Source organism: Neomonachus schauinslandi, chromosome 8 (genome assembly GCF_002201575.2).
Source record: "Neomonachus schauinslandi chromosome 8, ASM220157v2, whole genome shotgun sequence".
In the NCBI taxonomy this organism is placed as follows: Eukaryota; Metazoa; Chordata; class Mammalia; order Carnivora; family Phocidae; genus Neomonachus; species Neomonachus schauinslandi.
The window spans coordinates 64435601-64462482 of NC_058410.1; the positions used below are offsets into that span (position 1 = coordinate 64435601).

Consider the following 26882-nt stretch of genomic DNA (forward strand, 5'->3'; position numbering starts at 1 on the left):
CATAATGGTATCTGTACCTTCTTTATGACAGGGTATTTACAGATTTTGTTTTGCTATCCATCTCATAATTATTGTCTTTTATTTGGTAAGTTGTTTCTCCATTTACATTTATTATTGCTATGTTTAATTTAATCTCATCCATGATATTTTGAATGAGTGTGTTTCCAGTGCAGTTTCATGCTTGTTTTTTTGCCAAGAATTGCAGTTATATTATTGGTCCTAAGATTTTTTTTTTTTTTGGAGGGAGGATAACTTTTAGTTTAGGCATTTCCCTAAACTTAGGCAACAGAAATTCTAAACTCTGATGTTATGAGATAAAATGAATTCCCAAGAAAACCTCTCTCCCTCCTTCCCTTCCTGGTAATTAGGCAGAGACATACATGAATACTTATTATTGTTTGGTGCTTAAATACACACTTTGCCTTTTCTGTATTTCTACTGAAATAATAATCCTTTCAGGGTGAAGAAGTCTCAATTTCAGCTGCCACATCATTGTGTATAAAGGCATCACTCCTTGTGTCCCTGTGGGAATTTCTTCTTTCCAATCCCCAAACTGCTGAGACAAACACCCTCTCACACCCCAAACATCTATGAATTCTCACTCCATTTTTTGACACATGAAGATTTCTCTTTCTTTTCAGTAAGCTCAGCTCCATGTTTTATGTTATTATATCTAGAAGGATTTAGATTATCATGGTCTGTCATTTCTAGAATTCAAGGGTTTTTAAATTTTTTAAAAATTTTTTAAGTTAAAAAAATTCATAATAAATAATAATTAAACTATCTTTCTAATTAATGGAGCTATTTTTTCCTATCTGCAATCTAAATATCTCATTGCTTCCATTCAACTATAATAAACTCCCTGATTCTGTGGTACAATATTATTTATCAAAACTACATCTGCTAGTAGAGAAATACTTGAAGTGACTGAATTTCTTTGGGTTTTAATTAGAGAACTTTTTCAGCAACACCAAAAATTTAATAAATGACATGACAAAATCACCATTTACTTTTCAGTTTAGAGGTACACCAAACAAAAACACAGATATTTCATTGTACTGCTGGACAAGCCAATCTCCATAGACTAGACATTTGCTCAGATACCTTTAAAAATCTAGTGATATCCACAGTTAGTAATCCCAAATGATGTGCTTTCTTCAGCAATATTTCTACTCAGCAGGAATTTGTCACTCTTTACACTGTCAAATTTAAATGCAAAAGAATAGAACTTTAATCCACTTCTTAATCCTTCAAAACTGCCCAAGGAAGAAAAAGAAGCCTTTTAAACTAGGATATAATAATTTTTACTCAATCCTGCAATAGGAATAGAACACAAATTAGACATAAAAAATCCCTTTCAACTTTTGAGCACAATTTTAAAGTAAAGTTTTATTCTGAATTTGAAATTTGCCAAGGTCTGTGGCTGAGTTTCAGATACCCACTTCCCTTCTTGGCAGTAGATAATTTGGAAATCAGAAGTCTGCACATTTGAGATATTTCCAGGCTTGGAGTGTCAAAAAGACAAGATGGCATATGGTGAAGTAAAAGGGATTTCTCACATTCAGGAACACATTTCAACTTCCAAAACATAAAAATAAATAAGTGCTTTTTCAAATTCATAAAAGAAATAATGAGAATTTTGCCCAAATATTATAGACATACCAATGTTAAGCAGCAAGATGTTTAAGTCTGTCACTTCCTGCAAGCTTTCCACTAAATGGATAAGTTCAAATTTCAGGACTGTCATATTAACTTTGGCATAAAAATGCTTCCTTCTTTGGCAAAGATGACAGTATTCCCCCTCAAAGAAAAATTATAGTCTAATTAAAGTATACAATTTGATGTTTTTATACCAACGTTTTCCTGGGAAGTTTCTCAATACTCCACTTGCTAATTTTAAGTTCAATGGATCAGAGTATGGAGGGAATTGATGTGGTGAACACAAGGTCTATGAAGATGGTTTGCTCTGTTGTCCATTTACCTGCTCAGTTCTTTATCCTGTCTGGTTGTTATAAGACAGAAGTTGTTATATTCTAGAGTCTTACTATAGTTCTTTTATTTACTGGTCTTGTGAGCATGTTGATATATGTTAGCACTTCAAGTGTTACAGAAGAAGTAAGTAACTACAAATTAAATCAATCAACTTTGTTATTTTTCTGATAAACTATTAGCAGAAAAAATAAAAATACTCACTAAAGAAACATTGATCATGCTTATAGATTTCCACTATTTACAACATTACTATGTATTATCAGTTTTTTCATTAATGTGAATACTTAAAAAATATTTTTCTCTTAACTGCAGAATAACTTATTTGAAAATAGCCCAATAATCAGTTGGGCTAATTTAAGGGGATTATGTGGAGAAATCTTGCAACTTTAACAAGAAAGTTTTATGAAATTGCCCATATGACTCTTTGTTCATTATTTAGATTTATACAAAGGATATCTTTGTGCGACAGCTTCTTTAGAATATGAGTGCAAGGCTAAACACATTTGGAAAATGACAAAGTTATCAAAGAGTGTAGCATATTGTAAAAAAAAATTTTATAAAGCATTTTTCCAAACTGTCAGATTATAGAAAGCATTTGAACGTGGGTAGAGTAGGATTTTCTTCAACATTTATTTTAAGATAATAAGAAATTAACTGTTAACTTTTTAAATGTCTCATTCTTCTAAATTATAAAATATGGAATTTGAGTCTCAAAGTGACTCCTGATCTTAAGCCTCCAAATTTGTGTGTGAGGGAGAAAAAAGGTGTGGAACAAATGTGTAGGTCTGGATAATAAAGCATTAGTTAGTTAATCCATCTGAGCTTCACTTTTTTATCCACAAAAATCATTTATTATTGCTCTCATAAGTTAATTTATATCATAGAAAACAGCCTGAGCTTTCTAAGAGAAGTTCAGTATCAAAGTAAGGTGCTTATTGACACAAGTGATAACTTCTTTTAAAATTAATATGGCATGTTGTGTTAGATCATTTCATGTGTAGAAATCACCTCAAGTCACCATTTCCCTTAGTTTCATCATAGAAAAAAATATGTCTAACTTACATCTGAGATCATAATTTGGCCCATTAACTAGAAATAGAGAAAATCAAATCTACATTAATATGTGTAACATTAAGAGTTACCAAATATCCAATACTATTCTCCAAGCTTACTGTGCCCCTTCTATGATGATTTTTATGCTTAGCTTTTTAAAATTTTCACAAGTAACAGATCAGATACATAATATGCTTCACTTTTACATTCAGATTATATGTTATCAATAGACTCACATGAGCCTACTCTTCCCTCATGGTATCTCAAAAAAATAGACTGAGGTGTTTGAAAAGTTGCCCACCCCTATGAATATTGAAGGTGCCTTGGTTTCAAGATAACTTAGCATTATTTAAAACCCAGAGGTTTATACAATGAAAATATCTGGTTCTCCCATGGACTGAGGTATTAGTATTTCAGCAAAAAAAGAGATACATAAGAGATAAAAATTTAAGTCCTTCTGAGAGCAGCTTTGGGGATATCTGTATCATGAATCAGCTTAATACTAATGTAAAAGAACATAAACTATTTTAAAAACATAATGTTTAAAACTTAATAATTCTGTGTGATATTTTACCAATTTCTTCTTAGAAATATGAGAATAGTAATGCATCTCTAATACAACTGCATGTGTGAGTGTCATTAAGTACTATTTGTAAACAAGGTTTTTAATTTAATTTTATAGCTTTACAAAAATCAATTCATAAAAGACTGTTTAAATTTTTTCTTACTCTTTTAGTAAAACAGACATCTCGTGATGATATCATCACAGAGGAAGCAGAGTTTGCTTGTGTGATTATAACATTAGGATAATTCCTCAAAAGTAGAATTTCTGATTCAAAGATCATGAATAGTTTTCAGACTCTCTCTAGATTTATTCCCTAGGTAATTTCACCCTCCTTATAGTTTTAAATACTATACATGGAAGACTCTCAACTGTGAAGCTCTAATCCAGGCATCTCTCCTAAACTCTGAAGTTATAGGTCCAACTAAAGAATGTCTCCAAACATAAAAGGTATTTAAAACTTAAAATGTGCAAAAGAGCAAAAAAATCCTCTTAACAAAAATTGTCCTCCAAATTTTATTGTCATTTTGATCAGTGGCACCTCTGTTCTTCTAGTTGCTGAGCAAAATAAAAAACGTGAATCATTTTAGGATTCTCATATTCCCTGAAAATATACATTCATTGTAGTGGCATATCGTATTTCTGTGAAATGTGTCCAAAACACAGCTAATTCTTCAAATTTGTGCTATTGCAACCGTATTTTAGACCTGCATCATGTCTTACGTGTATTATACCCTTCCCCTCTTGCATTATCCACATGGCAACCAGAAGGATATGGTTAAAATTTATTTGTTTCATTGAATAAAAGTCCTTATCATGTCTTCTAAAGCTGTACTCCATCTTCCTCTTTCTCCCAACCCACTCACTGCCACCCATATCAGCCTCCTTGTTTTACTTCAAACATGTCAGCATGCTCCTTCCCTAAGTGCTTTTTAAACACTATTCCATCTATCTGGATTGCTCTTCCCCCATATAGCAATATGGCCCATCCCCTCCCTTCTTTCAGGTCTCTGCTCATGTGATACTCATCTGAGATGCCCTCAGTAAACACCATTTGCAACATGGCACTCTCTATCCTAATATTCAATTTTGCTTTGCCCTGTTTTGTTTTTCTTTATAGCTCTTATTACCATCCAGACTATTAGGTTTTTAAATCATTGTTTTTTTTGTTTGTTTGTTTGTTTTTCACCCACAATGCACTTGGAAAAGCCAGGGTTTTGTCACTTTTGTTTTTATCTATTTCACCATATCTAGGACATTTCTTGGTTGACAATAGGTGTTTTTTAAATATTAATTGAACTACTTAATTAAGATTTTTGATGCATATTAGCAAATAGCTTTATGCAAGTTCCAATCAGTTAACTCCATCACCAATGATGTTTGAAGGTACCTTTTCAATTGGGCCTTAACCAACATTTGGAAATGTAGCTCTGTGCTTCAACACACACGCATTCATTTTCATTCTCTGTCTCTACAAGGCTAGTAGGAATAGAGTCAAGGAATAATGTAATAAGATTAGGGCATTTTCATTGTGAGTAGAGTACTCTGGATGAGTGGGGCCTTGGATAATTAGAGAGTTGCTGAGGACTGAAACAGGAGAAAAACAGGAAGGGTGGAAAGACAAATGCAAAAGAGAAAGGTAGAGGGCAATGGTGTACAACAATAGAAAACAGATTTGGGGAAGCTATTTTAGCCAAGAACTGAGATGGACATTGGGTTTTCGCATATGCCCAAATCGCTAATTACAGTTTTTCACCTTTTCTGAGAACGTGCTCTGAGATCTAGCACACCAAAAGGAAACTTAGTTTTCACTATGTATGTTTCGGAGCAGAGAAAACAGACGACCACAAATAATATACCATGATTAAGTCTGGGTGGTGAGATAATGGATTATGGTTTTAAGTGAATTATCTCATTCAATTCTCATAAGAACTCCTTGAATTAGCTTCTATTATTAGTTTGTAAGTATCTTGCCCTAGGTCCCAAAGCTAGAGCTTAAACTTCTCAGTTCTAAATTATTCTGAATTCATAAAACTTTTTTTAAAATTTTCAGAATAAAAATATTCTCTCCCCTCTTCCCTTTTCTTTCTCTCCATCTCTATCTTTATCTATTTATCTATCCATCCCATATACATCATAAATAGGTGATTCATGGACTAATAATGAGAGTGTGCCATAAGCCAAGAGTTATGATTAGTCTAACTCTGAGCATGTGAACTTCATTTAAATAAAATGTGATTTGTTTATAAAGGATTTTGTGATTGATACCCACTATTCATTCCCCCCTTACATGATTAGCCTAAATTCATTATGGTAGCCTAAATTCATCATCTTTACCAGTGACTGGTTACCAGTTTGATAGGCCTCAAACTATTTGGGCCAATAAGAGACCAGAGAAAAATTTCCTCCAGGATTTTGGTAGAAATAAGCAAGTTCTCATTCCTTATTGATGAAAATATAGAATCCTTCTGTCTCTATTGCTAAAAACTAACATTGGGTGAAGTCAACACTTGTCTGGCAAAGGAAATAAACAAGAGATAAAGATATACAGCTAGAGATAGAGATGAGAGAAAGAAATGAGAGAGAGGGAGTGCACTTAGAATTGACACTTAAAATTCACTAAAAAAAAAATAGTGTTTATTACTAAAGGTTAAACATAGTAAATGATAATCAGAATGATCTACTGGGTTAGAGGGTAGCCTCTACCCCCACTCAGAATGTTTAGTAAAAAGGGCATGGATCCCTGTGGAAGCAACTTTCAACTGAGAACAAAAACCATTACAAACTTCAGCCTTTCATAGTAGGTTTTAAACTAGAAGTGTTTCAATGATTATTGGGTTAAACTGGGATATTCTTATTGCAAGATATTATTGGCAAGTTACCTACTGCTCAATGCTTTTAAGACTTAAATGTTGGTAGCAATTACTATAATAAAATGAGATAAATATCCATACTCTACATAACTGAGTTGTGACTACTCAGCACATCTTGTAGCATCTAAAATATAAATCATTATTCATCTTTCTAACGATATATACCCCCAATTAGTTATCAGTTGATTTCCATATGTACAAAATTACTACTGGTTGTCAAATAAATTTATATTAAAGGATCACAACCTTAGTGACATTTTAGGGCAAAGGTTATTTAGTACTGCATTTACAATGTGTAAATTACTGCTAATTACTTATTGTTGAATACTTTTTAATCAAAGGAGGGGTTATTATAAGTCATTTACCTTGTTCCACAATGGGAAATAAATAGTAGGTGGTTTTTGATTAACGCAATCATAGTTTCATTCTTCAAAATGATATCAAGCAAAAAATTAAGTTTAGCATGGCATACAAGGATCAATGGATTCTGGCTATTACCCGATCTCATGTATTTCCTCTCAAAATCCTTCGTTCTAAAAAAGCAAATTATATATATGTGTGTGTATATATTTATTTATTTATTTTTAGTTATTTATTTATGAGAATGGGCAAGAGAGAGAGAGAAAGAGCATGAGCAGGGGGAAGGCGCAGAGGGAGAGGAAGAAGCAGACTCCCCACTGAGCAGGGAGCTTGATGGGGGGCTCTAGCCCAGGACCCTGGGATCAGGACCTGAACCGAAGGCAGTTGCTTAACCAACTGAGCCACACAGGTGCCCTCAAAAAGCAAAATTTGAGAAATTTTGTTTTTTCTTTGGGTTAATTTTCCTTTCTTCTTTTTTATTTTTTTTAAGATTTTATTTATTTATTTAAAAGAGCTGAGAGAGAGAGTGCGCATGTGTGAGCGGGGAGTGGGTAAGGTGGAGCAGAAGGAGAGGGACAAGCAGACTCTCTATTGAGCTTGGAGCCCAATGCAGGGCTCAATCTCGTGACCTGGAAAATCATGACCTGAGCTGAAACCAAGAGTCAGATGTTTAACTGACTCTTCCACTCAGGCACCCCTCTTATTCTTTTATCATATTTTCTTATAAGCTTTTTCTTTATTCCTAGGCATACTGGATGCCACTCATCTATGTCTCTATAGCATCCTGTATCGACTGTTATAATACATTTTATTATGTTGTATCATATTTCTGTAGTTGTTCATCTCTCCCACTAAAATGGCATCTCCTTAATAACAGAATTCTTTTTTACTCTTCATCCCCTAATACATGTCACAGGGCCTAGCATATGGGACAAACCCAATAAATATTTGCTAAATAAAGGTGTTAACAAATAAAATTAATGGGACACCAGTAAATTCTGTGAGTGTTGATAATGTAGGAGAACTTAAGTCATTATTTAAATTTTGGTTCCAGGGAATGCCTGGCTGGCTCAGTCTTTAGAGTATGCCCCTCTTAATCTCGGGGTTGTATGTTCAAGCCCCATACTGGGTGTAGAGATTACTTACAAAGAAAATGCTTTAAAAAAAAATAAATAAATTTTATCTCCGTATAATGTATTTTGTTATTATTAAATAAATAAGCTTCAAAAATATTATCTAGGACAACTTCCTAAATAGAATTAACACTACACTTTGGCAATTATAGAGTGCCAATTCTATTCTTAAAGTTTATATTAAAAATAGTTCATAAAATATTATGTGAATGCATAAAAATATTACAGCAGATATGATTCTCTAATTGCATGTTTTAAAAAATTGAGAAAAAGAAATCTTTGTCTAGTTAATCAAAGAAGTTAGCTGAGAAATATTTATGGGAAAGCAGACATCTATAAGGCAATATCTAAGCAAAATTGTTGTATATAGTAAGAAATCAAACATATTTACTAAAACAAACGAAAAGTATTTGGTAGCTCCCAGGACAAAAGGAAGAAGGAAAGAATCAGGCCCATGGACAGAAACCATGGATATTAAATGCTGAAATGCATTTCATCATCTCCCTTAGACATTGCTTTTGGGTGATTCAACCCAAATTATGTGTGTCTGCACTTGTGATTAACCTTTGTGGAAAAGGGAATCTAACTAGTCTACTTCTGAAATTAGGGGAAATGTGCTTCTGTGATGTAGCTTATTGTGTATTTGGGGGTGAGGGGAGATAATTTCCCCAAAGGTCACAGATCAGATCAAAAACAAAAACAATGTCGGGCGCCTGGGTGGCTCAGTCGTTAAGCGTCTGCCTTCGGCTCAAGTCATGATCCCGGGGTCCCGGGATGGAGTCCCACATCGGGCTCCCTGCTCGGCGGGAAGCCTGCTTCTCCCTCTCCCACTCCCCCTGCTTGTGTTCCTGCTCTCGCTATCTCTCTCTGTCAAATAAATAAAATCTTTAAAAAAAAAAACAAAAAAAACAAAAAAAACAAAAACAATGTCAGAACTTACCATAATCATTTAAGTTCTCACACTTTATATATATATTTAATCTTGTAATGAAAGAAGAAAGTAATTGGTATAAACAGACAACAGTTAACTGTTGATTGATATTTCAAAGTTACACTATAGATTGAAAACTTTCACTCTTTTTTTTTTTTTAGTTAAAATTAGCTAATATCCAAGAAAATTAACTTTCTCTTACGATAGTCTACCAGAAGTTTCAGGAAAATAGACTCTCATTATTAACTCTTTTAACAGACAGAATTTGCTATGATAAAAGTTTGGGTAAACAGATGTTTGGAAAATTGAAAAAGTGATAATAAATATTGAAATAACAAAGTAGCAATAACTGCAGGAAGGAGATGCTACCCATCTGGAAGGAGAAACAAAGGGGAAGTTAGAATCCAGAATCATAGAGGAGGAGAGCCTCCCAGACACAGCTCAGTATCTAGTCCTTTGGGAAGTAGGTCCTACTTGGCTCTACTTGGTGGTGAGAGTTGACTGCACTTGGTTTTGGAGCACCCAGGGAAGCAGGGGACTGGAAAGAACAGCTGCAGGGGTAAAGAGACATTCTTGGGCTAGGAGAGCCAAGAAGCAAAAGGACAAGAGAAAGCGCTTTCTCCTCTTTTCCTACCATACTTTCTTCCTTGTATGTCTCTCTTGATAAGGGAGAATTGAAGCCCCAGCTTACATAAAAAAGAGTGTGAAAGAGGGAGAGACAAGAGTGTTGAGGCTGAGAAACAACAGCTTCATAACCACTACAAACAATGTTACATTTTGACACAGTTATTTTTCCACATTAGCCCTTATTTTATTGTCATTTTAATTTGATGTCATTAATTACAAGTTACTTCCTATAATACTGATAGTATATAGAATGCCAATAAAGTTTCTGTGAATTTTATTTTTGTCTTGGTTAAAAAGTTACCCAACTTTTGACTAGGAAATTCTAGAATTCTAACTTTTGACTGGGTAATAGTTTTATAATACATTTATGATTCTTTGGCTCTAGTAAATAAAGCCAACGTAGTAATCATATCACCATATTTTGGTCCTCCTTTAAGGCAGAGGATAATATCTATAAGCCTGCCATGCCAGATATAGTCTATTAGTCACAGGAAAAAACAGATAGCGGCGTGTGGAATGGATCAGCCCAAATTCATCATGACCACTAAAAAACAACACAAAACAAATATCTTATTAGTGATGTGCCAAGAGCTTGATCATTTCGAGTGAAGGATGGCATGTTAATGAATATGTATAAAGGCAGTTCTCAAATTCACATATTTCAAATTAACAGCAATCAGTCAATTACACGCATGATATTGACTTGCTTCACATATTGCCCTTGAGTAGGCTGGAAACATACAAATGAAACTAAGTCAGATTTATGATGGATTTGGAGGAGATTCCTAATTTAAAGCATAGCAAATACTTTATCTTCCTGATACATAGAATCAAACAACTTTAATCAAAATAATATCTCTAAAATAGGCACAAATAATGGCTAAGCAGATATGGAAGGGAAACAAACAACAACAACAAAAACCCTAAGCTGAATAAATTGGGAAGGCATTGGACAGGAAATATTGGCCTTTGACCTGTTATTATATAATGGATTTTCTAAAGTAAGGTAATACATTTTCTGAAGTCTATTATAAAATAGGATTCCAAAAATACATGGATCAGTAGTAGCATTGCTGGAATAAATACAGACATAGGGACTCATACAACTCAACTGCAAAAAACAAAAACAACCCCCCCCCAAATGGCAAAAGGCCTAACCAGGTAATTTTCCAAAAACATACCAATGCCCAATAGGTACATGAAAAGGTGCTCCACATCAATAATCATCAGGGTAGTGCAAATCAAAACACAATGAGATGCCAATTCACAGCTGTTAAGAAGTCTATTATTAAAAGATGTATTTATTTAGTTGAGATGGGAGGGGCAGAAGGAGAAGGGGAGAGAGTCTCAAGCAGACTCCTCTCTGAGTGTGGAGCCCAACAGGATCCCACCACCCCAAGATCATGACCTGAGCCAAAACCAAGAGTCAGATGCTTAACTGACTGCACCACCCAGGTGCCCCAAGAAGTCTATTTTTGTAAAGATAAGAGATAAACGCTGGTGAGGATATTGACAAAAGCAAACCCTTGTACACTGTTGGTGGGATTGTAAACTGGCACAGCCATTATGGAAAACAGTATGGAGGTTCCTCAAGAAATTAAAAATAGAACTACCATATAACCAAGAACTCCCACTTTTGAGTATATATCCAAGGGAAACAAAATCATTATATCAAAGACATAGTTCCACTCCCATGTTAATTGCAGCACTATTCACAATAGCCAAGTTATGGAAATAACCTAAGTATCCACTGACAGATAAAGAAAGAAAATGTGATTTTATATATATGATTATACATGTATATTCAACTTTAATACATATATATAAGCTGAATATTATTCAGCTTTAAAAAAGAGGAAACCTGCCATCCATGGATGAATTTGGAGAGTGTTATACTAAGCGAAATTTATTTATATGTGGAATCTAAATACATATATTCCTTTGGGGGGGGTTATGGTATACTTTATTGATGGTACATGAAAAGATAAGGCTCCCCAAACCCCTCCCCTTCTTCAGGGAGTCTGGGATGGAAACTGTATAGAGGTTGGGAGATTCTCAGTGTGTTGGGGGATGAGTTGAGGCAAGGACTCCCCCAGCAACTGAAGGACTCTCTCTTCCTGTTGCTCTTACTAGGGCTAGTCATCCAGGGGCTCTTACTCCTTGGAGGCCATGTGGACCATAAGGTCCACCACTTGGTTGCTATAGCCAGATTCATTGTCTTATTAGAAAATGAGCTTGACAAAGTGGTCATTGAGGGTAATGCCAGCCCCAGCAGCAACAGTGGAAGAGTGGATATCATTGTTAAAGTCACAGGAGACAACCTGGTCCTCAGTGGAGCCTAGGATGTCCATGGGGGGCCCTCTGATGCCTGCTTCTACTGGCACTGCCGAGGCTGAATGGGAAGCTCATTGGCATGGCCTTCCGTGTCCCTAGCCCCAATATGTCAGTTGTGGATCCGACCCACCTCCTGGAGAAAGCTACCAAATACAATGACATCAAGAATGTAGTGAAGCAGCAGTCATTGTATTTGGTAGCTTTCTCCAAGAGGTGGGTCAGATCCACAGCTGACATATTGGGGCTAGGGAAACGGAAGGCCATGCCAATGAGCTTCCCATTCAGACTTGGCAGTGCCAGTAGAAGAAGGCATGATGTTCTGGGAAGCCCCTTGGCCATTATGTCATAGCTTCCCAGAGGGGCTGTCCATGGTCTTCTGGGTGGCAGTGATGGCATGGACTGTGGTCATGAGTCCCTCCACAATGCCGAAGTTGTCCTGGATGACCTTGGCCAGAGGGACCAAGCACTTGGTGGTTCAGGAGGCACTGCTGACAATCTTGAGGGAGTTGTCATATTTATCATGGTTCACGCCCATCACAAATGTGGCATCAGCAGAAGGAGCAGAGATTATGACCCTCTTGGCTTCACCTTTCACATGAACCCCAGCCTTCTACATGTTGGTGAAGACCCTAGTGGACTCCACAACATACTCAGCTGGTGCTGAATTCTCAGCCTTGACTGTGCCATTGAATTTGCCATGAATGGAATCATACTGAAACACGTAGACCATGTCGTTGAGGTCAATAAAGGGATCACTGATGGCAACAATATCCACTTTGCCAGAGTTAAAAGTAGCCCTGGTGACCAGGCACCCAACACTGTCAAATTCGTTTACTCCCACCTTATCCATTGTGTCTTGGGGACCGTGACTGGCACTACACCAGAAGATGCAGCTGTTGGTCCAATGGAGAGGAGCAGAGAGCCTAAATACATATATTCTTAATGTGATCATTTCAATAGAAAAGATCAATTTCAAACTATGTTTTATTTGGTAATAATTATAGTATTTTAAATATAGTCATGTGTTAATTGTAAAAATCCTTTTAAGTTCTTTAAAATTTTTGATAAAAGATAAAAACAATACTCTAGGGATCATGTTTATCACATATCTGCTTTGGGAATGAGGTCAGACATAATTAATTAAATTAATGATGCCTTTAACTTATTATCAAGCAAATTTTAGCAGTTATAGTTTCACAAGGATGCATTGTGTAAATTTTGTCTTGTAAATCTATTCAGCAAAGTAGACATTTAAATCTGTCCACCATTACTTAAAATCTTTGAGATGTTTTGATTATGAAAAGCAAAATGGTGACCATTCAAAAAATGAAATATCCAGCTGAGTAAGCAAGTTGTATTTCCTCAGGTGGTATAAAATTTTTTATTGGGGGCTTTTTTTTCAGCTGGGTTTATGTATGTCTATCAGTGGGGGAGAGTGAGATTCCTTGAGTCTTAGATTGTTTTCTTTTAATGGGACCAGAGTGATATCTTTTTAACAGTATTATTTTGTCATAATTAGCATTTTAATATTAAATAAACATTATCTTTTTTTGATTGGGTTCCCACATCTTGTGAGGAATGTGAATTTGGACTCGACCTCCCCTCATGATATAGTTCTGTGATTTTGAATCCTCATCCCAATTCTCCCCCACAAGTACTGGTTCTGGGTGGACAGAAAGCCTCCTGCCAGCTTCTGTAGGCTGAAAGTTGGAGATTTTCCAATCATCTTTTCATTTATTGGGCAGTTTTTCAATGAGCTGTGTTTTGTATAGAAGCTCAATGACCATATGCCACCTCTAATTTGATCCAAGGCTCTGCCTTGGATTTTTTTGTCCCCATATACATTAAAGATCCGGCCCCAGGCACTAGATTTGCATTTGGCACCCTTCACTCGAGGCTCCTGATAGATGGCAATTGTTCTACCTTGATGTTCCCTCTGTTTTGTTACTTGGTGGTTTAATTTATTTCTTGTGTTTGGTTTTTGAAGCTTTACTAAGTATTTATTTTATCTGACATATATATTTGACATTGTGAGTGGTAGGAATTGAAAATGTACCTTCTTATCAGCTTAGTCCACTCCACTGAAGAAAGACAGTATAACTGAAGGTTCATATAGAGCAGAGTTTGTTGCTGCTAATGAAATGAAAACTCCCGAAGAGATGAGAAAGCTCTATTCATTCCAAAGGCCCAGAACAACCAGTACTTTGCTTGCTAATATTTGGATGTGCTATTGGATATTTCGCCACTCTAAAGGAAGGAAAAACAAAACTAACCTAAACACATCTGTACTAACTTGCTATTAAAAAAAAAAAAGCTTCTGTAGTTCCACTTAAAAGCCATTAAATTCAGTGCACACAGTATTTTGGATGTCAAAAAAAAAAAAAAAAAAAAAACTATCAAGTGTTGTACTGCAGTTTGGAATATGCAAAAAATGTAACATATGCACAATGTTCTAATGAAGTTTAAGCCATATCAAGGAACAGTTCCAAGCACGCTAGCTATACTACTAGCCATAATTTGAAAGAAACTGAGGCACAAACCTGAAAATATCAAGCTGATTGGACAGTGGTCAAAACTTCTTTGGAAATAGGCAATCTTTGTCAACTGTCTATGTAATGAAATGTTTAAGCTTTTCAGTGACCCCCTGATTTTTGTGTCTCCTTAGCTCTCTTTTTTATAGTAATCACAGGAAATGAGGAAAATGAAAGTGAAGTTTATCTAGCATAACTTCCTTAGAAATTAATGCATTTGGAAAGTTGGCTGGTTGGGAACACCGACACATAATCGGAATAGTTAACGTTTTGCTGAATGTTTGCTCTACGACAGGAAGTTCCCTAAAAATCATAGTTTTGAATTACTAGTGCATTTTAAATAAGCAATCTATTTCCTGTGTCATGCTATAGGGTACATGTAATATAACTGTGTTTCCACTATTCATAGATAAAAATATATCTTTCCATCCATCCTATCACAAATATGATTATCAGATTATTTAACCAAAGAAAGTTTCATTTAGTTTAAATAGATAAAAGGGCCCTAGAAATACCGTGGGGGTACACATTAACTTTTTGTTGTTGTTGTTGTTGCTTTTTAGTTTTTATTTTAATTCCAGTTAGTTAACAGAGTGTTATATTAGTTTCAGGTGTGCCATCTAGTGATTCAAAACTTCGTACATACAGATTAACTTTCTCTTAACATGTGAGGATGCTAAAAGCAATTAAGAATTTAAAATATGAAATGGAAAGATTATCTACTTAATATTAATAGAAATAAAAATACAAACATTTCTAATCCAAATAAAACTTCGACTTTATTTGAACCCAACCTTTGAAATTTTAAAGCAGGCCATGTATATATTAAGTCACACAAAGTTTGGCTAATAGCCATGAAATTGTCTAGTGCTACCCTAACACAATTGGAAGGTACTTAGAACTCTGACACAATGAATAAAACATTCTGCTTGGGTTCAAAGAAAGTACATGCTTATTTAAGTTACTGCTGTAAAAGACTTTAGTTTTGTTTTATTTTGCTTTTTAACTGAAGTTAAATATTTTTATTAAATGAGCAGTTCCCAGAGAAGGAAAAGGATAAATTAATGGTGATTGGTTGTCATCTTCTTTTTTATATCCCCTTAGTTGTGAGTCAATGGAATAAGTTGTGTTCATTTCTTAATTAGTTCAAAGGGGGTATAATATTTGTAATGTTGATAAGCTTTCCCATAAAGGAATATATTGTAATTACCTGACAAATAAAATACTGTGAATACTAAATATTTCCCTTCACTTGTTGGGAGAAGCAGTCACAATAATAATCTAAAAAGAAAATTCATCTGTGAGAAAACCTGAATTCCAGAACTAGGACTGATACTTAACCTCACTGACCAATGATGTTTTCTTTTATCTAAAATATGGTAAATTCAACCATATGATCTTTAAAATATGATCTTTAAATATTGATATTTATTGCTTTTACAAATACACCACAGTATTGTTTTAGGAGCAGAGACAATAGATTCACCCTGACCTTGATGTTTTTGCTTGTTTGTTTGTTTTGATTCCCTTTTTAGCTAAGGATGCACATTTAAGATAATCAGTCTATTGGAGCAAAGAAATCAGTGAAACATGAAAATCATGAAACAAAACATGGTAATAAGTAGTCTACTCTTGACTGAATATCCTACTATCAACAATTGGGTTTTTATTCAGAAATCATTTAATGTAATTTTTTATTCTTCCTTAGAAGGTCTCTATCCTTTAGATCTAATATCTCCAGGGGAAGAAAAAGCAAAATTAATAAAAGCTTTTATCTGTTTGTCAATAGATACAAAGGAATTGATTAAATGATGTGTATAATAGATACAGAACTCCAACCAACTCTCCCAGTAGAAACTACCCCTTTTGGTCATATAAACATGTGAGGAAGTCCTTTCCCCTTCTTGCCACTATCAATATTTACACATCATTTCAAACCATGCCCTCCTTCATCTCTCCATGACTAGGATGAGAGACTTATTAGTACAGGGAGACTTGAGAAATTATCTAGTCCAACTTTCTAATTTAATGGCAGAACAGAGAGTCTTGGGTTGTAAGTCAAAAGAACTTGATATTAGTTCCGTGTAATGGCTCTACTTATTGCCAGCTCAGCAAAATTGGTCATTTACTCTTTCCAAATATATTTCCTCTTCTGTATAATGGAATAAATAACTCACTTCCTACCTGATTGGGCATTTCTCCCAATCAAAGTAAATAAGAAATATAAAGGTACTCTCATTAGCCCACTTTTATGTTTATCTTCTTTAAAATTCTATAGTCCTACTTCTCAACCATTATGAGGGTCAGAATTCGGGAAAAAGTTGAAGGGGTGGAGTGACAGAGAGTGAAAATGTGCATAAACATGCAGACTGTCTTTCCTCTATCCCGGCTTGATGTGAGCCACCATCACTGGTGGGATTTGTTACACTGTGACTGACAACCAATGACTGTGTTAGTTAGAAAGAAGCTGGAACTTCTTATAACATTGATTTTCGTATCTTTAGGTCCCTAAAGATGAGCTACAGATTGATTTCAAGCACAAGTCCTTATTTAGGTCTTACACTACGATACAATTCCATAGACTTTCATTTTATGAAAGATTAAGGCTACTTCCTAGTAAACAGTGAGCATAAATTTTAGTACTCAAAAACTAAAATTGGTTCATTGTTAGAATTTCTGAAGTTTCCACTTCTGTAGAAATTCTACTTGCCAAGTAGCATTATGCAATATTGTAAGCTATGCTTTGAAATCCCAAGTTTTCAAGAAAAAACTTTTAAGTATGTCATTAGTGTAGTCTTGAATAAGACAGGATTTTCCAGCTGCTGCTCATTTCATTCTGTATCTCTGTGTATAAGCAGCCTGAGTTCACCATTCATTTTTAAAATATCTTGTCAAAAAAGCAAATATACTTATAGTAGTAAAAATACAGAGTTTAAAGTTGGAATAAAATGATACCATTTTTGTACATGGGTCATGCACATGAACAGTAGTATACAATTCTAGGTGAAATATTAGCGTGATATATACCTGCATACTGGAAGCATGCACCATTACCAAAAGGGTATTCCCACATTAGGAAATGTAATGATATTATTAATAATATTAGATACCCAAATTTCCCCACTAGTCTTTATGACACAGAGATGTGGAAATTTCACAGTAAGTGGATTAGGAGAAATTTCAGCCCATCAAGGCCTCCCATATGATAGTTAGTCCTATTCATCGGGTCAACTGAATCTGCACCTGGAGGCAAACTCACTTTTTTTTTTTTAAATCTTTTTTTTTTTAAAGATTTTATTTATTTGAGAGAGAGAATGAGATAGAGAGAGAGCATGAGAGGGGGAGGGTCAGAGGGAGAAGCAGACTTCCTGCCGAGCAGGGAGCCCGATGCGGGACTCGATCCTGGGACTCCAGGATCATGACCTGAGCTGAAGGCAGTCGCTTAACCAACTGAGCCATCCAGGCGCCCGCAAACTCACTTTTAAGTAAAAGGAAGAAACCTAGCTGGTCAGGATGCCCTATCTGGAGAATATACCAATTGCTGGAAATAACTATCACTGCTCAGTAGCCAAAACAAATTTCTTTCTTTCAAGGAGCTTACATTCTAACAGGATATGGAAAATAGACACCAAAAATAAGAAGAAAAATGTGCTGTATGTTAGAAGGTAGATAAAAAGAAAAGCAGAGTAGAAGAGAACAGTGTCCTGCAGGCGGAAATGGAAAGAGAATGTGATATTGCATTGTGAGGTCATGACAGGCTTCATGGAAAAGATGATAAAGAAGGATTTCAAGAACAGGAGGGAGGGAGACAGCCTAGGGAATATTTGGGAGATCAGTGTTCCAGATAAAGGAAACAGCAAGATGGGAACATTCTTCCTGGGTTTAAGAGAAAGTAAGAATTCAGTGTGACTGATGTGGAGCATGTGAGAATGTGAGATAGAAGCAAGATGGTCACAGAAGAGAGTCAATTAAATTGGACTTTCATGACTTATTCGGGGTAAAATGTTGAGCTATCATAGGGCATGAAGTAGAGAAGTGACATTATCTGGCTTACATTTCAAACGGATCATTCTGGCCCCTGTACTGAGTATAGATTGTAGTAGAAAGGCCAGGGGCTGAAAGAAATAAATCAGTTATGAAATAATTGCAGTCTTGAAGGTGAAATATGAGGGTGGCTCAAACTAGAGTGGTATTAATGGATGTGGTGAAAAATGGTTGGATTGTATATATTTTTTCAAGATACAGCTAGCATGACTTCCTCATAGACTGTGTCGGGTAGGAGAAAGAAACAAAATGACATTAAAACATTTATTTTTAAAAATCATTATTCTCATCATTTGCCATTAACTGGGATGTGAAAATCAGCAAGTGGCACAAATTTGTCTGGGAAAATCGGGAGTTTGCTTTTATTTTTTTTTTATTTATTTTTATTTATTTATTTTTAAAGATTTTATTTATTTATTTGAGACAGAGAGAATGAGAGACAGCATGAGAGAGAGGAGCGTCAGAGGGAGAAGCAGACTCCCTGCCGAGCAGGGAGCCCGATGCGGGACTCGATCCTGGGACTCCAGGATCATGACCTGAGCCGAAGGCAGTCGCTTAACCAACTGAGCCACCCAGGCGCCCGGGAGTTTGCTTTTAGAGATTGTAAGTTTTTAAAGGTTTATTAGACATTCAAGTAGAGATGTTCAGTAGCCTGTGGAGTATATAAATACATGGCATTTGGACAGAGCTCTGGGCTGGAGTTCTACAATATCAATGGTATTTTAAAGACATGGGATTCAGTGAGCTCACCCAGAGAACCAGGCAAGGGCCCAGAACGGAGCTCTGCCGCACTCCAACAATGAGAGATTACGAGGTCAGTAGAGTTCCCAGGGTAGGTGATAGGGGATCAGAGAGAGAGAAAGGCAGAGGCTGATTTCTAGAAGCTGGCAGATGTTTTGATAAAATAGCAGCCATTTATTGTCATAGATCTATTTAACTATTGCCTGTTGGCCTCCTTGAAGGATATTTATAGATTCAAATGTTCATTCCTCTTCACATGTCTTCAGCAGTGAATGTGACAGAGGGGTAGAAATAGGGACCCAGGCTTGTCAGGATGTTGAGAAACAAAACACTTACCTTCTTTATTGTTGGTGCAAGTCTGATGGAAGCAAGGGAAGTGATGGAAAGGGCAAGGGCACAGTTACCTAGAAGAGTTCTAATACATAAAAAGCTGAAGAACAACTGGTTTAGGTCTAGCAGCAAGAATAAATAGCCAGTAATTCGCATTCTCTAATAATTTTAGTTATGTTATAAGTAATAGTAGCAAAGTGAGGTAATAGGAACTTGTTGATTTTCATAGAAAAATAATTGTATTTAACATACATTTGTTGAAACATGAAAAGTAAAAACCCTTTTTCTTAATTTAGCATGAACTCTCTTCATGAGGCATTCATGGAGTCCTTGAAACGTTGAGATACCATTTAATAAAAATCTAATTCATCTTGTCTAATGCCATTCAATAAAACTGTCATTTGGTAAGGCCATCATTAATTACTCAACTGGAAGAAATAATTATTTTTAGATATTCTCCTTTTGGCAGCTCAGCAGAAAGAAAGCAAAAATTGCCTCTGCAGAATAAGCAGCTGAAGATTTCTTTATAGTCAGCATTTAAAGGTGACTTCTGATCTGTTGTTAAGACATATTCCTCTGGAAAAAGAGCATATGGCACTTTCCCTCACCCTTTGCTTAATTTACAGTTCATTCATAGGAAAATTAGAGGCTCAACAACAACATAATTCCATCCTTGATGTTCTCTTATCTATCTTTCTTTCTTTCTTTCTTTCTTTCTTTCTTTCTTTCCTTTCTTTTCTTTTTCTTTCTTTCTTAGAACTACATCAAAAATGACACTAGTGCAAAGGGATTTCACTTTCCCCTTACCAAGCAAAGATGTTGCTGATTATACAGATCTGAAAATGAAAACATTGAGATAACAAATTTAAAGGATCCAGCATTTTAAAAAGAAAATATACACATAAATTGAAATGCTTTAGAATATGAAAGTCCTAAACTCCTATGTGGGGCTGAGTTTCAATTTATAGCTAATCTTTTCTTTTTATTACCAGCACTTGACTTATATAGGACATACTTGTAAATGGAAGTTATGAAGGCACTGCTCTATGCATCCCAATATGAACTGTCTATTGATCAACCTGCTTTGATACCTTGGCTTACATAGCTCTAGAGGTACATAGAATTAAAAAAAAAATACTGCCACCCACATTCTGTATAGCATGTAAGAAGTCTATATGATTTTTGGAGTGTTGTGTTTCCATTTCAATGAAATTAAAAAAAAAAAAAAACGATTCCCTTAATTATCTTAGACCACATTAAATACTTCCAAGTGAGTTCAGTGCTCACAGTCTCTGTGACACCAAATTTATAAAATAATGAATAATAGGGCACCAATAAGGAAGGATACTTAACACATATGTTCACATCAAAGAAAAGCCATAGTTTAAATAGAAAAAAGGAGTGGGAGAATCAAGCCATCTCCTGGACCTAGACAGTATCACCTCATCAAAATCAAAGAACTTATGATGAAATAGTCAGCAGAATACATTTTAAACAGCAATGTTATTTCAGAAGAAAACATCATCTACAGCATTAAATTGTTATTCTAAATTTTAATTTTGTTGAATTTGTAGATTTAAAAAATTAATGTATGGATTTTCAATACTTACAGAAATTATTAATGTAATAATTTTATACTATTTAGAAAACATTACAATAATAATTTCTTAAATGATGGCAGAGTGAAACTGGATTCCTTAAGTCCTAAAAATAAATCCAATAAAATACACACACAAATACAGATACACAAATAATTAGGATGCACACAACAAAATTCACCAACAGCAGCCAAACAAGGAAGGAGTTCAAACTCATGCCATAAACTCTAAAAACACGAAAGTCAAAGAAAATATCATACCATTCTGGGAGACCTTGATGGAGTGTCTAACCCTGCTATCCAAATCCCAAATAGTAGAGGGGAACATGGTGCATTAAAAAAAATCCAATAAATTATTATTAATATGCCACAGTTTAGGGAGAATGAATATGTAGATAGGCAGTAGGAGGATTGAGGGAGAGAAAGAGAGGGAATGAATACCAAAGTCTTGTAATATAAAACAGAATCTGAAGATCCAAGCAGAGGTGGGGAAAAACCACCAGGTTTTTGCATTTTCAATAGATCCATGGTAAAATTAGAAGTGATGTGGAACTTGAATGTGTTGCTCTAACCCTTGGAAATAGGGCACGGTCACCTACTAATGAAGTGAAACCCTAATATAGCTTTTTATTGTTATTGTTGTTTGTTTTGTTTTGTTTTTAGAGAGAGATCGAGAAAGAGAGAGCATGCACACATGCACATATGTGCAAGGGGGGGAGGGAATCCTAAGCAGGCTCTACACCCAGAACAGAGCCGGAGATGGGCTCAATCTCACCACCCTGAGATCATGACCTGAGCCAAAACTAAGAGTCAGATGCTTAACTGACTTAGCGACCCAGGCACCCCCCCATACAGTTTCTAAAAAATCTAGTTAACAAATATTTCAAGTTCTCTAACATAAATTATTCTCAGTCCTAGTTGTATTCAACTGCATGACAACTATGAAAACATATTATGAAAGAAAATGAATGAAGGAAGGAAGGAAAGAAGGATCTAGCAGGCAAAAGACAAAGAAATAAAAAAATCATATTTGTTTATAAACTCAAGTAAGGAAGGAAAAAACAAAACAAAACAAAGGAAAAGAAAACAAAAAAACAAACCTCCCTGGGAGTTTCTCCTACCTTAGAAGAATTTAGCAAAGACTTAATTCTGTAGAGTAAGAATTGAAGGATATATTAATAAAGAATGAGATTTTTGACGTATGGAAACAAATTGAACAAATCAATACCATTAACTGAACAAATAAATTAATTAGGGAAAAAACAAGATCAGAAAATTTGAGGATGAACAACTCAACTCAACTGCCACAGAAGAAAGTCATGAGATTATTATTTTGTTTTGTTTTGTTTTTAAAGATTTTATTTATTTGAGACAGAGAGAATGAGAGAGAACACATGAGAGGGAATAGGGTCAGAGGGCAAAGCAGACTCCCTGCCAAGCAGGGAGCCCGATGCGGGACTCGATCCAGGGACTCCAGGATCATGACCTGAGCCGAAGGCAGTCGCTTAACCAACTGAGCCACCCAGGCGCCCATGAGATTATTATTTTGAATGCAGAAGAAAAAAAAAAAAGATAAAGACACTAATATTGAAGCAGTTAGGAAGATGGAAAAGACAGAAAGAATGTATCAGATCATAGGTATAAGTGTTATTTTTGCAGTCAAATATTCCACAAATGGAATGTAAAAGTACGCCTCCAGATATAGTAGGAGAAGTCTTGCTATGGAATAGAAAACTGATCTTGAAAATGTAAAAGGTCACGTTCTATAAAAAATTGATACAAAATAGTACACATTGAGACATGTTCTAGTTTAGTTATTGAATTTCAAAATGACTAAAGAAGTTTTCATGCACAGGCAAAGGAACAAGTGAATGAAAGAGGAAAAATTAAGTTAAGTTTGCCTCAGACTTTCCACAATGAGATTTAGTATCAGAAGAAAATGAAGCAATATCTACAAAATTCCAAGGAGAAAAATATTCAAAGAAAGACCAATTTATAATTCAAGTTCAAAGGTCATTGATATACAGAAAGGCAGTAGACATTTATTACCAGACACAGGGAAAACCCCTAAGTCCCTCCTGAAAACCTACTTTCTGTCTTAATCCAGCAAACCAGGAGACGAGTAAAAATGTAAAAATCAGGAATAGAGTTTAGAGTTGGAAAAATTAATAGGTAGTAAGTATTGAACTTTCACTCAGACATAAAACTGGGCTAAGCAACTGAGAGCCTTATGCTTACAGAAAAGAATGCGAGTGTTATGGACTTTGATAAATAAAAAATAAAAATAGACCATTTAAAGCAGAAAGGTGCAAAGAAAGAAAAAAAATCTGAGTGCTGACTTCTCATCCTTTCAAGTAAGGAGGCATTTTGATAATATAAGATTGAAATTTAGAGAGAAAATACATAATGGCTCCGGCTTTATATTGTCCATTACAATCTTTCCTTCTTAACTTGAAAGGAATATTTTAGGCATTAGAGTCTGTTTTGTTGTTTTTTTAAAAGGAAGCATTTATCTGAAACTTCAGTTTCTTCCTGACTCTTTTTTATCCTAAAAATTCAAGAAATATTGAAAATAATGTTTTTAATAAAATACATGGATATGACCTCATTTTAAAAATTTTATTGATCTATACATTATTTTTCACTATATATGCATAAGAAGAAACTGGAATGATACTGTCTCATTTTCTCTCTTGATAATGAGATTCTAGTGGATTTTTTAAAAATTATTCTTCCGCACTTTGTATTGCTTGACTTAAAAAAAAATAAGCATGTGTGATTTCATATAAATCCTTTAAAATCATTACCCAAAATGAAAAGAGGTCTATGTAATACCTACCTTTGTGTAACACGGATTTAGTTCTGTGCCTCTGGATGGTGAAACCGGTAGGCATTGGCCTGGGTAATAAGAGACTGAGGACTTTTTTTTTTTCCATAGAATTTTTAGGACCAGAAATCATGGGGTTTGCTATTCTACTTTCGTCTTACCTGTGAAAATGCCTAGTAAGGAGCTTTTTTCAGATTTTTCATGTAGGGCAAAAGCAATCAATCTCTGTGTTTGGAAGCCATGGCCAGGAAACTTTTGACACTGCCAAGATGTACAGTCCTTGCATCTTATTTCCTAAAAGTCTTCTATGTTTATTAAAAATCCACATGGTGGATCAGTAACGAGGGAAATCTTGGTATATCTCCTGGCTTTATCTAACTAGTACCAGTACAGAAGGGAGTTACTAATAACCTGATAGAAATCAAGAGGAAAAGGAAGGAAAGCAATATTCATCTTTAAAAAATATATGTATATGGTAAAATAATGATTTTGAGATTGAAAACCTGCAAAGCAGGAAAAATATTCAAATCCCCTTCAACCTAATGGAAAAATTCACTGACTGACAGTGAGATGTTGTATCTTGTCAGCGACAGCAGTGACCTTTAGACTTGAGGCTGACATCAATATACCACAACAAGCTATCTCTTAGAAGGCAAACACAGATCCATGTGAATTTCAAGGATCTTCAATGAAAATTGCATAAAGTCATTTACTCTATGATCCTTATATTTTGAAATGCCTAGAAATTGCACTTCTAAATACTTCAAATAACTAGTCTCTAATCTTTAAACACATTTACTTAATTTTTACTTTTTGTTTAGGGTGGAAGAGTGATTTCTAAAGAGTGATGTGAGGACAATTGCCTTCCTGGAACCTTACTGAATATTTTTTAAATGCCTGCATTATTGTTTCTATTTAAAGTAACATTCTCCAAAATAAATGGATGAAAAAGGGTAGCAGAATTCTTGCTTGTGTGGCATTGGCATCTTTGAAATTCAATTCCCACATTTCATTCCTTAAAAATATAAATAAATGTATCAATTAAAATAATAGTTTAATTTTAGAACTCCTATGATATCCTCTTGCCTTGAAGAATTATTTTTCCTTCCCTTCTACCCTCCCTCCCTTCTTTTTTCTAATTTGTTCTGCAAACAATTATTACAGAACTTATTGAGCACCGTGCCCAGGCCTTGTACACAGCCCTGGGAATACAAAGAGAATAGACACAGTATATACTCTTGATGGTCTCAAATCCAGTTCTAGGTAAGTATTGGTAAGTCAAAGATTACAAGGCTTGGAGGTCTGTGACTGTGTTTTTGAAGTAAAGCAACATCTTTTACAAATGATTGAAATGAAGTTTTGACATTATATACATATATACATACACATATATTTTTTCAGATTTTAGTTTAAGCACCTGTGACTAATATTAATTGTTTTCATTTTGAGCACCCACAATGTGTCAGGAACATATTGTATTCATTCTCTCCTCTAAGCTTTCAACCCTGTTCCTCTTCTCTGAAATGTACCTTCTTTCCTTCTAAGTGCTTCTCAATCATGAAAACTTCTTTAAATTCAGGTAGTCCCAATAGTTTTTTCATTTACAAACAGATCTTGTATAGACAGTTGACACAATTTAGCAGTTAACTTATACTGCACTCTTCACACGTTAGTCTGATGTTCCCCTGACTAGAATGTATTCAGCTGGAGAGATCTTTGGGTTCTTATAGTACCACAGAGAGTGGGGCCACACAGTAGGAGCATGAGAACTACTTAATTATTGATCTATGTTCTTCCCTAAATATATCCATTAAGAGGTGTTGGGGGTAGAATTTTCACATCAGAAAGGAAAACAGGATACTCAGTTAAATTTGAATTTCAGATAAAGATGATTTTTTTTTGTATATAAGCATGTCCCAAATATTGCATGAGACATACTTACACTTGAAGAAATTATTTTCTGTTTATCTGAAATTCAAATTTAGCTGTGCATCCTGCATTTTATCTGGCAACCCTTATTGGAAGGAAACGTTTTTAAAAATTGGGTTAGCTGCTTCTGTCAGTAGACTAGAAGCATACTGCATATATATAATCATAATATTCAAAAGGACAAATACAGAAAGTCATTTTTATTTATTGGAGGGCCGTTTTTTCATGTTTAGTACATGTATATATGCTTGTGTGTATATTCATGCACTCATGTGTATGTGTTCATGTACACATACACATGTATGCACCTAAGAAGGGCACCTAGCACTATTTTCTGGTTCTACAGCACAATCATAGAATCACAATAGGAAGAAACACCTGATTCACAAAGGCATCTGAAAGCCACTCAAATATAATCAGATGCTAGAAGATTATTCCTGAAAGGTTAAGATCCATTATTATAAAAACAGACATATAAGACTGTTCATAAGCTACACTTCATTTGAAAAGATACCCATTTCAACTTTCTTTTCTTTAATTATTATTTGCCTATTTTGCCAATTCAGGACTAAAGATGTGGGCAATTTTTTATTTTTTTATTGCATTTGGGATTAGTCAAAAGTGTTGGGATCAGGGAAATGTTTTCTGCCAAGTTCCTCTAGGTTCATGCCAAGTAATTTTCAATTGGTTTATAAGCCCATGTGTATTTTAAATGAAATGAATACATACATTTTAGATTCTTTTACCCTTAACTCACCCAGATGATTCAGAAGACATTGAATAAAACTTTGATTCATGTTATAAGAAATAGATTGCTTGAAGGTTTTGGAAGTCAAGAACCAAGGCACCTCATTTGCAAAGAGTAAGTGGACCCAAATGTTGTAACTCCATGTGTACGATGATAGTGAGAGTTGTACTCTCAAGATTTAGTGTTCAGTTAAATGTTCAAACCTAATAATACTATACTTTACATTTAATATCTACATGTCTTGGATCATACTAACTTCATTAACCTGAT

General features: G+C 34.9%; 1 pseudogene; it reads right to left on the reverse strand.

Moving 5' to 3' along the window:
* Window positions 1-11753: 11753 nt before the first annotated feature.
* LOC110583398 lies at window positions 11754-12715 on the reverse strand (annotated as a pseudogene).
* Between the last annotated feature and the right edge of the window lie 14167 nt (window positions 12716-26882).